Genomic DNA, 12276 nt, shown 5'->3' with positions numbered 1-12276 from the left:
GGCCCCTCCACCCCCCAATCCCTCCCCAGACCCCTGTACCCCCGACCCCCCTCCATGCCTCCGCCCCCTTCCACGCCCCCCTACCTGGTCCCTTCCTCCTTCACTTCCCCGCCCCTCCCCCCTCTAACGTAAACTCCACCCCACACACCTCACTACCTGCGGTACCCGCCCTGGGAGACACCACACAGCCTCATCAGCGTGGCCTCTGTGACCTCACTGAGCAGGTCCCCGCCTGGCGGCGGCACTAGCAATGTCTCCAGGCGGCTGTGTCTTGGGGCGGCACGGCCTCCGGGCTGCGTGGCCTCCAGCTCAGGAGAGTGCCGAGGAGGAAGCGGTGGCCACGAGCTACTAGCGTCCAGTGGCGCATCAGGTATGGTGGAGCCCCCGACTCGCTCCTCAGTCCCATTCTCCCACTCTCTGCCACCATCCGCCTCCCATGACACCCCCCTCGACGCCGCAGCCGGCCTTCAGTCCACCCATCTACCTGCGCCGTCTGTCACCGTTCCTCCCACCCCATGATCACCACCGTCGCCTTCTACCTGTCGCCAGGCCCAGCGCCAAGGATTGGCCACGTGTCACAGATGATGGCCTTAAAGTGCATCCACAAGAAGCTCCTCGACCTGTCCCGCGACCCCCACCCCCACCCCCACCCCCACCCCCCCGCCCAGAGCTCAGTAGGGCTAGTGGGGGATGACATGTTCCACTGGCATGCGACCATAATGGGGCCCAATGACAGCCCCTACCAGGGAGGAGTCTTCTTCCTAAAGGTCCAGTTTCCCTCCAATTACCCATTCAAACCACCCAAGATTGCATTCACCACCCAAGTTTACCATCCAAACATTAACAGAAACAGAAACATCTGCCTGGACATCCTTAGATCTGAGTGATCACCAGGACTGACAATTTCCAAAGTATTGTTATCCATTTACTCCCTGTTGTGCGACACCAACGCAGATGATTCTTTGGTTCCGGAAATTGCTAAGATCTACACAAAGGATAGGAGGAAGTATGACAGAATTGCTCGGGAATGGACTAATAAATACACCATGTAATTTAAAAATAAATGATAATCCCATCACCTTATTAAAGCTGGCAGTTTAATTGGTTATCTTTTGTCGGCTTTCTATGAAAGGAGGGCTCCCCATCCTCTGGGCATATGTGGTAACACCTCCTATGTATCAGAGTGTGTGGAGGTGGTGGAGCAAGTCTGCAGGTGGAAACAAGGGTGGAGGAGGGATTGGTGAGTGGGGGTAAGGTTGGGGGTTTGGGTGAGTGTGAGACCAGTTTTAACTAAGTTTTCGTTATTGATTTAGCATTAGGAAAGCAAGAACAAGGAGGTGGTGGCTTTAGGATAAGGAGAGCAGCTCCACCAACCAGAGAGATAATTTTTAATGTGAGTCTTTTAGAACTGACAACGGTGAGGACAAACAATGAAGATTACAAAGCTAGTCAGGTGTCCACTTTATTCTGAAGAAACTTTGGGTGTTGATTTTGAACAAGATTAGTATTAATCAATATCCTTGTAACTGGGCAAGACCCACGCGCCAGGTCCTCTGCCTGCCTCTTGTCTGCAGAAAAGCCATAGTTTCTCAGGGCTCCCCTGAGTCACAAAAGCCTGACTCAAGAATTAATGATTGAAAGGATGTGACCATGTAGTGACAAAAGTAGCAGTTGGGCCAGGTGAACTGGTAACAATTTAAACAGTAAATCAGCCATGACAGTCATGGAATCCTTAGTTCCTCCCTGGAATACATAGATAACAGTATCTGAGGCAGACACTGAGTTGATTTACAGATGCTAAACCCCCACCAAATGGAGGAAGTTAACTACTTGATGACCATGAGCATGTAGACGCAGACCTAATGGAGCCTGAGGATTGATGTTAACCTCTGTGACACCACCCTGTTACCTCACCATCAACAAATCAGACAATTGTGTGCTGATCATACATCCTGCGACTCCCCTCCTTCATCTTGCTTTTAAAAATGCTTCCCTGAAACCTACTGGGGAGATCAGGTTTTTTAAGCATTAGCTACCCTAGACTCCTTGTCTGGAGCCTTAAAATAAAGGCTGCACTTTCCTTCTCTGCAACCCGGTGTCAGTAGACTGGCTTTACTGCAAGCAGGAAAACAGCCCCAAGTTTGGTTCGGTATCATCCTCTATTTTGAGGTCCATATTTAACTGGCAAAATTAAATGGATTTGGAGTTGTTACAAAATAAAATGATGAGTTTTATTCCCAGTCTTCTCCACCTCCCACTCCTTCAATCCCTATCTTTGTTGCCACTCTGCCTCTCTCCCACTCTGGATTGTAGGCTGCTTCTCAGGACATACCTATTAGCACTCATTTGTCTTATGGTTTCTCAAGAACTGTGTATGGTCTAAGATTTTACCCAGCTTACAGGCCTACATGTGAGCCAATGGAGGCTGGCAGAATGACACAGACTCTTGGGTTAGAGACAGGACTTAGGGCCCAGTAGGCAGCATGAGCTTCACATGACATTAGTTCCCCTTGCCCCACAACACTCAACGGGGAGATGTGGAGCAGACCAGGAGGGTGCTGCACCTACAGTGGGTTTGTGTAACAGCCAAGTTACCCCAAGCTAAGGAAACCCCCAATCTTAGAAAGGGAAATTCTACCAAACCTGACCAACTTTTGCCCCAGAAGGAAATGCAATCTTTATTAACCTGCTCAGGAAACAAATCCATCCTCCACCCTGGAAGGCCCTCTATCTTCCAAGGCTGTTTGCTATACAAATGTCCTTGAAAGAGTAGTCTAGGACAAATACTGTCACAAGATATGTAGAAACACCACGGAGAATTACACCCCAGCAGTCTTAACTGCTTGGATGTATCTGATTGTAAAGGTAAAAATTAATTTTATGAAAATACTTGTGTGTGCTGGAAAAGATCCAATTTTCCCTTTAGAACTTGTACATTCAGGAATGTCTAACCAGTGAAATAAGCAGATTACTTAAAACCTTTAAAAAATACTATAATCTACTCTTTTTAATGGCAGAGAGGGAGTAAAATTTTAAGTAAAAACATGAAAATATTAATGGCTTAACATTTAAAAAATTATTTATCAAAATAAGTCAAAAATATTTATCAAAAGTACTAACACCTCAAATATAAAATTTCCTTTTACCTATACATTCAGGCAGTGATGCCAAATAGGAATGTTCTATATCTGTGCTATCCAACATAGTAGACACTAGCTGCTGTAGCTATTGACCACTTGAAGTTTAGTGTGATCAGGCAACTGGATTTTTATTCAATTTTAATTAATTTTAAATTAAAATATTAAATTAATTACATTGGAATAGCCATGTACAGCCAGTCACTACTGTATCATGAAAGAAATTGAGGATTTGGTGACATGGGGACATTTTTTCTTTTATCTTTTCTTCCCTAATTATTGATTTAAATTTTTTATGATCAGAGATAGTGTGGAGAAAGAATGGGAGCTCGGAGCAAAAACCTGTGTCCTTATCCAGGCTCCCCACCAATATCTAATTGTGTGACAATATCTAATTGTGTGACTCTAAATATGTTACCTAACCCCTCTGAACCTTAGTTTCTTTTTTATTTTATTTTATTTTTATTTTTTGGTGGTACGCAGGCCCCTCACTGTTGTGGCTTCTCCCGCCACAGAGCACAGGCTCCGGATGCACAGGCCCAGCAGCCATGGCCCACAGGCCCAGCCGCTCCGCGGCATGTGGGATCTTCCCGGACCGGGGCACGAACCCGTGTCCCCTGCATCGGCAGGCGGACTCCCAACAGTGGTTGGGAGCTACCAGGGAGGCTCAAACCTTAGTTTCTTCAAATACTAAATCGGAATATTGTCTATAACACTTCCTAGTTTTAAGAATAAGATGATATATGAAAAACACTTAACCTGTACCGTTGAATACACATTCAATAATTGGAGTTGTATTTATTATTTCGCTTCATTATATTTATCCTTTTAGGATAAGCTTGTGCTGGGCTGCCAGCAAGATGATTTCACAGGTCAAGTCTGTACTTCTGATATTCTTATGATGGCTGGGGGAGAAGGCATGGGCTAAGAGAATCTGTAAGTTTAATTGGGAATTTGGGAATTCATGAAAGGGTGCATTCACAAGGATGTCGGTCACACGAAGTATCCCCCTCCGGCTATTTTTTAGAAATACACACAAACTTTAGAGTACAAAAAAAATCAATTTGAAGCCTTGTTAAAAATGCAAATTCCTGAATCTCACCTATAGGAGGGCCCAGTAATCTGCATTTGCAATCATCAAAAATGATTTTTAAGCAGGTGAGAAATGAGCACTCTTTAATAGACCATGTAGTTCACTGCACTACTTGAATTATTATTTGTTAACAAAAGAGGGTGAGATTCTGTACTAATGCAGATTGCTAAGATTTAACGTATTTTGACTTAGTTACCAGCATACCTCTTCCCCAAGTGATTTTATTTTTTACATAAAAATGTTTTGATTAACTTTACTGGCAATATTCAAACCCATTTATGGTTATAGGCATAGCTTAAATACTTCATAGCTTTGCAGATAAGAGAATTTGAGCTATTCAGCCTCATTACAGATTGCATAAAAGGTAGGAATTAAGTGCACCCTTGGATTCATCAAATAATGAATGCAATAAATGTTTAAATTGTTTTGAAAATTTCTGAGTGAGCTCTTAAAGAAATATTGCTTTCCACTTAAAATATCATTCTGAGTTCTCTTTATCTATCACCATTTATTAAAGGAAATAGCATTTCTTTGCTAAATCTGTGAACATGTAACTCAAGTTATGTTTGGAAGTTCTTCAACAAGATTATTCTAAGAATTTAGACTACAGATTACATTACTATTTTATAAAATTTAAAGGTTCTTGATGGTGGGATAGAACAAATTAATCTTAGATAGTTGAAAGGCAGAACTCTTTGTTACTTACAGTTGCAAACTAGACAAGGCTGCCACACAGGGAGTTGTACCCAGAGACAGGGGACAAGGAACAAGGGGCAACATATGTATGGCAAGGGGGGATGGGGTGAGGTAGGTTTCCCAAGTTCCCTGTGGATTGGGTTACCTGAAAAATTTCCCAGGTTCATAGGCCTAAGGGCTGTCCCTGTTGGTGTGGGAGCTTAGTAAACTGCTTGCAAAAGACAACTGAGAGATTTTAGGCATGACTTCAAAACTGTATTAAGATAGCATTTACAAAATACTATATTACATTAACCTTTTCCCTCCTCCCCCTAAAATTTACCTTAGATAACTGTGTGAATGAAGCATTTAGTGTTTCTAGTAAGGGACCAAAAAGAAGCAGGGATTTCCACACTACAGAAAGAAAATTAAATGTTCATTGAGTGTGTCTTATTTGATGAGCATTTTGTGAAGTGTTAATACATGGCTCCTTTCGTCCTATTCAGCTGGAGATACCAAAAACTACCCAATTCTGGCATGGAGATGGGAAGGGAGTACGTTGTTAGGTAATTATACCTCCTTTGAACCTTGACAGATGATTAGGATTTCACAGGTAGATAAGGGACAAAAAGGGCATCATGGATAGAAGGAACATAACACAAAGATATAAAAGCATTACAAAGTATATGGTAAACAAGAAATATCTTTTTGTTCATATTCAATATGACTACACCACAAATTATTGGAGAGGCAGGAAGAGGCCTGAATGTGGGTGGTCTTATAGCCTACCTAAAGACAATTACACTTGATCTTATGAGTGATAAAGAACAATTCAATAATTTGAACTGAAGAATGATAAGTTCAGATTTGCATGTTAGAAAAATCATTCTAAGGACAGAATAGAAAACAAATTGCAAGAGACAGGTTAAATACAGAGACCAGATCAGAACATATTTTGAGAATCCAGATGAGAGATGATTAGGGTCTAAATGAAAGCAGTGTTAATAAGGATGCAGAAGACAGGACAGACAGGAAAGATTTTTCAAATATAAAAGATTAGGATACTGGTTTCATGGCAGCATCTAAGGTAAAGTAGGTCAGACAGAAAAACACAAATACTCTATATTATCACTTATATGAGAACAAACTAGTGGTTACTAGTAGGGAGAGGGAAGGGGAAATGAGCTAGAGAGAAGTATGGGATTAAGAGATACAAACTACCAGGTATAAAATAAATAAACAACAAGGATATATTGTACAGCACAGGGAAAACAGTCATTATTTTGTAATAACTCTAAATGGAGTACAATCTATAAACATTGAATCACTATGTTGTACACCTGAAACTAATATAATATTGTAAATCGATTATGTTTCAATTAAAATAAGAAAAAAAGAAAAATAATAAAATTATGATAAAACCTTTAAAAATAGGTTATTTAACATGTAAAGTGTTTATTGTTATTTTTGGAAAAATAGTTTTGAAATTTCTGCTTTAATTTTTAATATGTAAATATCAACACATATGAACCACTTAAATAAAATCTGATTGGGATTGAATTTTAGCAGAATGTAACACTCCAAATATGCCACTTTACCATGTGGAGCTGAAGGCAGTCAAGACCCCCCAGAGTCAAGAAAAGTTTTTACCTCCCCCTTAACTGCCTAAAAGAAATCAGAAAAGGGAGCTTGTACCAGGAAAAGTGCTACCACAAGAGATAACTTTTTATATCTGAGAAAGTTATCTACATGGCAGGGCAAATATTTATTTACCAAACATTTACTCTTCTCAACTTCCTGTGAATTGCCTTCCTCTCCTTTGAAGCCCCAGACCACTACCCACTTCTCCTTACTCAGGATGGTATATAAGCCTCAATTGCCTGGCTGCCTTTGGTCTCATATCTTTGTGGGACTCCCAGAAGTATGCTTTTAAATTTATGTTTCTGCTGTTAATCTGTCTTTTTATTACAGGATGGTATCAACCAAGAATCCAGAAGGATAGAGGAAAAATTATTCCCCACTGCCCACAGGTTCATTAATAATCTTTAAGAGTGTAAAAGAATCCTGAGACCAAAAGTTTGAAATGCACTGATCTTGAATTAATTCCAAGTTTCTGAACTGGTCAACCAGGAGAATGCTGCCTTTTCCTAAAAAAGTGACACAACACAGTAGCAGGGTTGCGGAGGGTAGATCAAGAGTTCAGTTGAGTTGGATATGTTGAATGAATTGATTTTTATGTGAGGCATTTAGATGACTCCTCTATCAATCAGATTATTGGGTATGGGGTCTAGGAAAAAATCTTGAGCTGGGCATATAGTTTTGAAAGTCATTGGCATACAGGCTAAAAGTGGAGTTATTAGCATTTATACAATGGTCCTGATGACACTAGGAAAGCCAAGTCTCTCTCATCTCTTAGAGATTTCTCTAACAAGAAAAATGAAGGGGGAAATGTGCTGTCTTTTTAAAAAGAATTAGCATTAGTTTCCTCATAATGCTAGAATACTAATAAGTGACTGCCAGAAGTCATTTCAATGACTGGTTTTCTTTGTTTTCAATTAGCAATTAAAGAACACATTGGTCTGGACTTCCCTGGTGGTCCAGTGGTTAAGACTCTGAGCTTCCACTGCAGGGGGTGGGGGTTAGATCCCTGGTTGGGGAACTAAGATCCCACATGCTGTGAGGCCTAAAAAAGTAAAAATCAAGAAAGCATTGGTCTGCTAAGGTATATTATTTGGGTGAAAGAATAACAACTAACATTAAGAAATGAATGACTCCTTTTAACAATGCAAAAGGAAGTTATTCACCATGAGAACAAAACAAACAAAAATACCAGAGCTACAATTCCCCAGCTCTGCTCTTTGAGCATTCTTAAGGATTTCTAAGTTCAATTGCTTGAGCTATCAGTTTTGTCCTCAAGATAAACAAAAAAAGGGACCATGAGCATCAGTGGTACTTTAAGTTGGATTAAGTAATAGTTGAATCTTTCAATAGCTGGAATACTTTTATCTAGATCGTACATGAGGTTTGCTTTCTAAAATTAGATATTGAAGATGAACAGTTCCAACAGAACAACTATAAATTCTATGAACAAGCAAATAAAGTAAATAAATTATTTTCCAATTCATGGCATTCATGATACAGGAGGATATTGAGAAATTGAATATTTCCTGCCGTATCAGTAAACAAAGGATGTCACAGTCATCTGCAATTGCAGCCCTCCAATGTGAGCCCTGAGGGAACTCAAGATATAAAACACAGGGCACCATATAGCTGAGGTGCTTATCAAAGGAATAATTTCAATGAGCCCAGACTCTTGCATCTTCCCATACACAGACAGGTGTATGGTTTTCTTTAATTAAGAAATCAATTAATTTCTTTAATTAACAGAAATCTTTTGATGTTCCTACTACCTGCCTTTTGTTGCAAAACTCCTATACATCCTGGCTCGCCGCCCCCCTTGCCCCCTCAGAGCAGTTTTCTCAGGGTTACTTGAGATGCTGCCTCCCAGGCCTGAAGTCCTAAAAATTCCCACCGAATAAAACATAGCTCTCAACTTTTAGGTTGTGAATATTTTTTAAGTCAACAATATGTTACGGAGTCCAAACTAGGGAGATGAGGTGTTGAGGCAAGGAATAGCAACATTATTCGGAAAGCCAGCAGACCAAGAAGATGGCGGACTGTAACGGAGCAAGACCCTATGGGGCCTTCCCCCATATCCTCTGCTTTAGCTCCTCTCTGAAGTACCTAGATAATAGTATTTGATGCAAATTTCCTGAGGTGTTTTGCAGATATGACCACCCCCTCCACACACACACCAAATGGAAGAACTGCTTGATGACTATCAGCACATAGCCCCAGGCCTCCTGGTGCCTAAGGACTGACAAGGTTAACCCCTGTGACACCACGCTGCTGCCTCACCATCAGCCAATCAGATAATTGTGAACAAGCTGATCACGTACCCTGTGATGCACCCCCCCCCCTCCTTCCTGGTCTTTAAAAATGCTTTGCCTAAAGCTTTTGGGGAGCTCAAGGCTTTTCAGGGCATGAGCCACCTCGTCTCCTTGCATGGCCTTGCAATAAACCTTTCTCTGCTTCAAACTGATGTTTCAGTTTGTTTGGCCTCACTGTGCGTTGGGGACACGAACGTGCATTAAAAATTTTGGCCAGCCAGCCAGGAGTTCGTGTCCGTGGCAGGTCAACCCCAGCCTGGGGCATCAACTTCCCTGAGCCCCAGCAACTATTGAGTCCATTTCGCTCCTGGGATCTTGGAGGGACTGTCCCCGACAGGCGCTGGTCACCCATGGCATGAGGCTGTTTGGAGCCGAGAAATGTCTGGAGCTGCAGTCCACATTTGGTGTCATTGGGTGAATCACTTCAGCTTGTGCAGGCTTGTAATTCTCTCCACTCCATTTGGGCTGCTTCCCTTGCGGGAAGTGAGCCACCTGAGGAGTAAGTCGCTCCAGTGTGCACACCAGGAACATATTCCCTCCACAGACTGGATTTTCCTTTATGGGACAAGCCAATTTGTTTGGTTGGGGTACCTTGATGGAGATGGGAATTGTTGTTGGACTCTACCCGATTTGGAAACTGGTTCATTTGCGAGAGCCGGACTTGGCCTCCATTGGGGAGTGAAAGGGGAATTCTAGACTACACCTCTTCTGATTTTCTGTCTGTGTGACTGTAACTTAGTTGTTGTTTGTGTTTTTGTGTGTATCGTTTTGGGGTGAGCCACTAATGGTCCATTCTTTTTCAGGAGGCAGGCCTCTCTGGAGTCTTTGTCTGGGAATGGAAGTGGAATTTCTGGGCTACGCCTCGTCTGATTCTTTGTTTGCGGGACCATGCGTTGGTTGTTTGTATGTGTGTTAGTACTTGCATTGGCCAGCTGACACATTTTGGTCAATAACAGGGCTCTTGTGTGAGGAAACCAGGGTATCCTTCCTTATTGCCTTGGTTTTGCCTGTGGCAGAACATTGGTTAGGACTTTCTTCCTTTTAGGGGCTAGGGAACTGTGAACCTGAGAGACCGATTTGAATTGCTGTTTGCTTGATATTTGATAACACCGGCCATTAATAATTAAGTATGGATGATCAGAGCTCTGTTCCATCTTATCGTCCCCTGGGGTGCTTTTGCAAAACTAAGAGATCTTTAGCTATGTTCCCTAAATGAAAGAAAATGCTTCAATACTCCCTGAGATCTGGACGGCAAAGGCCCCTAATGGCTTGGCTACTATGTCAAAGTGGGTCTTTTGCAATTGCTTTTGTCTTGGGGGTACATGTGTGTATGTGAATGGGTGTCTCGGTACCTGAGTCCGAATCCCTCTTTCTCTTCCTGGTTTTGCTGGAAAAGGGGCACGTGAATGTGAGTGGATGATATGTATGTATTTGTTTGTTTAAACTGAGGTGGATATTTGGGAACTGAGAAAAAGTAAAGTTCCCTGAAAATAGCCTGAGATGGCTGGGTTTTGTATAAGTAGTTAGAAGAGGAATTTGCATTTCTCTTCCTGTGCCTTTGAGATGTAAATGATCTACCTGGGCTCTCTGGAGCTGATCTAATCAATCTGTGTTGCTTGGAAATGAAGAAAAAAGGGGGTGCAAGAATAACATTCAAAACTGCTGGGAATGTTCCCTCAGCCAAACTTTAATTCATAACTTTCATTAGGGTATGAAAAAACTTACAGTAAAATCTATTAATTATAAAAAGGTGAAAGAGGTGCAACAGGGACAGCACAAAAATCCTTCAGTCATCCAAGGAAGACTAGTGGACACTTTAAGAAGTATACAAACGTGGCTCCCTCCTCCCCCAAGGGACAGGCCCTTTCGGCTATGCATTTCATAGCCAGTCTATCCCAGACCTCAGACGCAAAATTCAGAAAGCAACTGCTGGTCCTCAGACTCCAATGAATGATTTGTTTCAATTGGCTTATTTGGTTTTCAATAATAGGAATATGGTTGAAAAGGCTGAATGCACCCAGAGAAATATGCAAAAGGCCCATGATGGCAATGGCTTTGACACCTCAGAGACCAACAAAGGGGAAACAAAGTCATCCAAGGAGAAATTTACCTGTATCTTTGAGATGCAAATGTCCTATTTGGTCTTCTCAGGAATCCTCATCTCTGCCATCCTTTTAAAATGCAAATTTTGAAAGAAGGGTAAAGTAATTTAGAAATTGACTTGTCAAGGGTAAATAGAAATTGTAAGTGTTTTTTTCTGCAAATATTTAGCCATCTAGACAAGTGAGCTTGATTTGTTCCATCTGCCAGAAACTTAATTTTAATCCAACTCCTTTTGTAAACTAATGGGTTTTACATTGCTGTACCTGACTCAGGGCTGAAATTTTGAAATGAGAACTATGAGGTCTCTCTGTTTGTCTGTGTGTGTTTGTCTATGTCTTTGTCTTTGGATAACACTGCTGAGGTAAATCTGTAAATGAGCACTATTGGCGTAAAGGAAAGTAAGCACTTACAAGTCAAACAATTCTACATACAAGAAAAATTAAGCTAAATGACTTTTAGGTTCACATGAACTGGGATATATTTAGAATTAAATTAATACCTGGTATTAATGTTTAAGTTTGTTGATATAATTAATATACATGTGTCTTTAGAGTCATCAACAGTAAGTATAATACTTTCACTGCACCTAGGTTTAATAGAAATTAAATGAAATCTTATTACACCTGTTGCACATTTTCAACAAGAAAAATAACTTGATATGATGAAACTTTAAAGTAAATGTAAACGAGATAAGAGCCTTTAGGTTAACTCTATAGGAATAATTATGTTCTGAAAAATTATCTAAAATAGTCTCTCCAGATTTTGGTAACTATTACTTGCCTCTTGGTTTTCACTAGAAACTAAGGTTTTAAGTGCTGGGGATTCTAATTTAGATATGTAATTAAAGCTACTAAAAATAATAAAACATTTCACTATCCAGTAGGAAAGTGGGATATATATTTTGAGTAAAATAGGAGTTTTGGTCAGGCTGAGATTAAATTATACTTAATTGGGAAATGAATTTTGTTATTAAAAGTAGATGGGTAGGGCTTCCCTGGTGGTGCAGTGGTTGAGAGTCCGCCTACCGATGCAGGGGACATGGGTTCATGCCCTGGTCCGGGAGGATCCCACATGCCACGGAGTGGCTGGGCCCATGAGACATGGCCGCTGAGCCTGCGCTCCACAACGGGAGAGGCCACAACAGTGAGAGAGGCCCATGTACCACAAAAAGAAAACCAATAAATAAATAAATAAATAAATAAAAGTAGATGGGTGCAGGACCAGACTTGGTTCCTCTTTGTTAAGAGAACAAGTGTTAGACCCAAACGGTCTCCGAGGGATTCCAACTCGCCCAAGAACCGCCAAGAGTCGAGAGCCG

The 12276-nt window shown here is 41.3% G+C and overlaps 1 pseudogene; it reads left to right on the top strand.

Moving 5' to 3' along the window:
• The first annotated feature begins 584 nt into the window (after positions 1–584).
• LOC136142672 (ubiquitin-conjugating enzyme E2 D2-like) lies at positions 585–1052 on the top strand (annotated as a pseudogene).
• Positions 1053–12276: the final 11224 nt, after the last annotated feature.

The sequence above is a fragment of the Phocoena phocoena genome, chromosome X (genome assembly GCF_963924675.1).
Source record: "Phocoena phocoena chromosome X, mPhoPho1.1, whole genome shotgun sequence".
NCBI lineage: Eukaryota > Metazoa > Chordata > Mammalia > Artiodactyla > Phocoenidae > Phocoena > Phocoena phocoena.
This window is presented reverse-complemented; position numbering and strand designations above follow the sequence as displayed.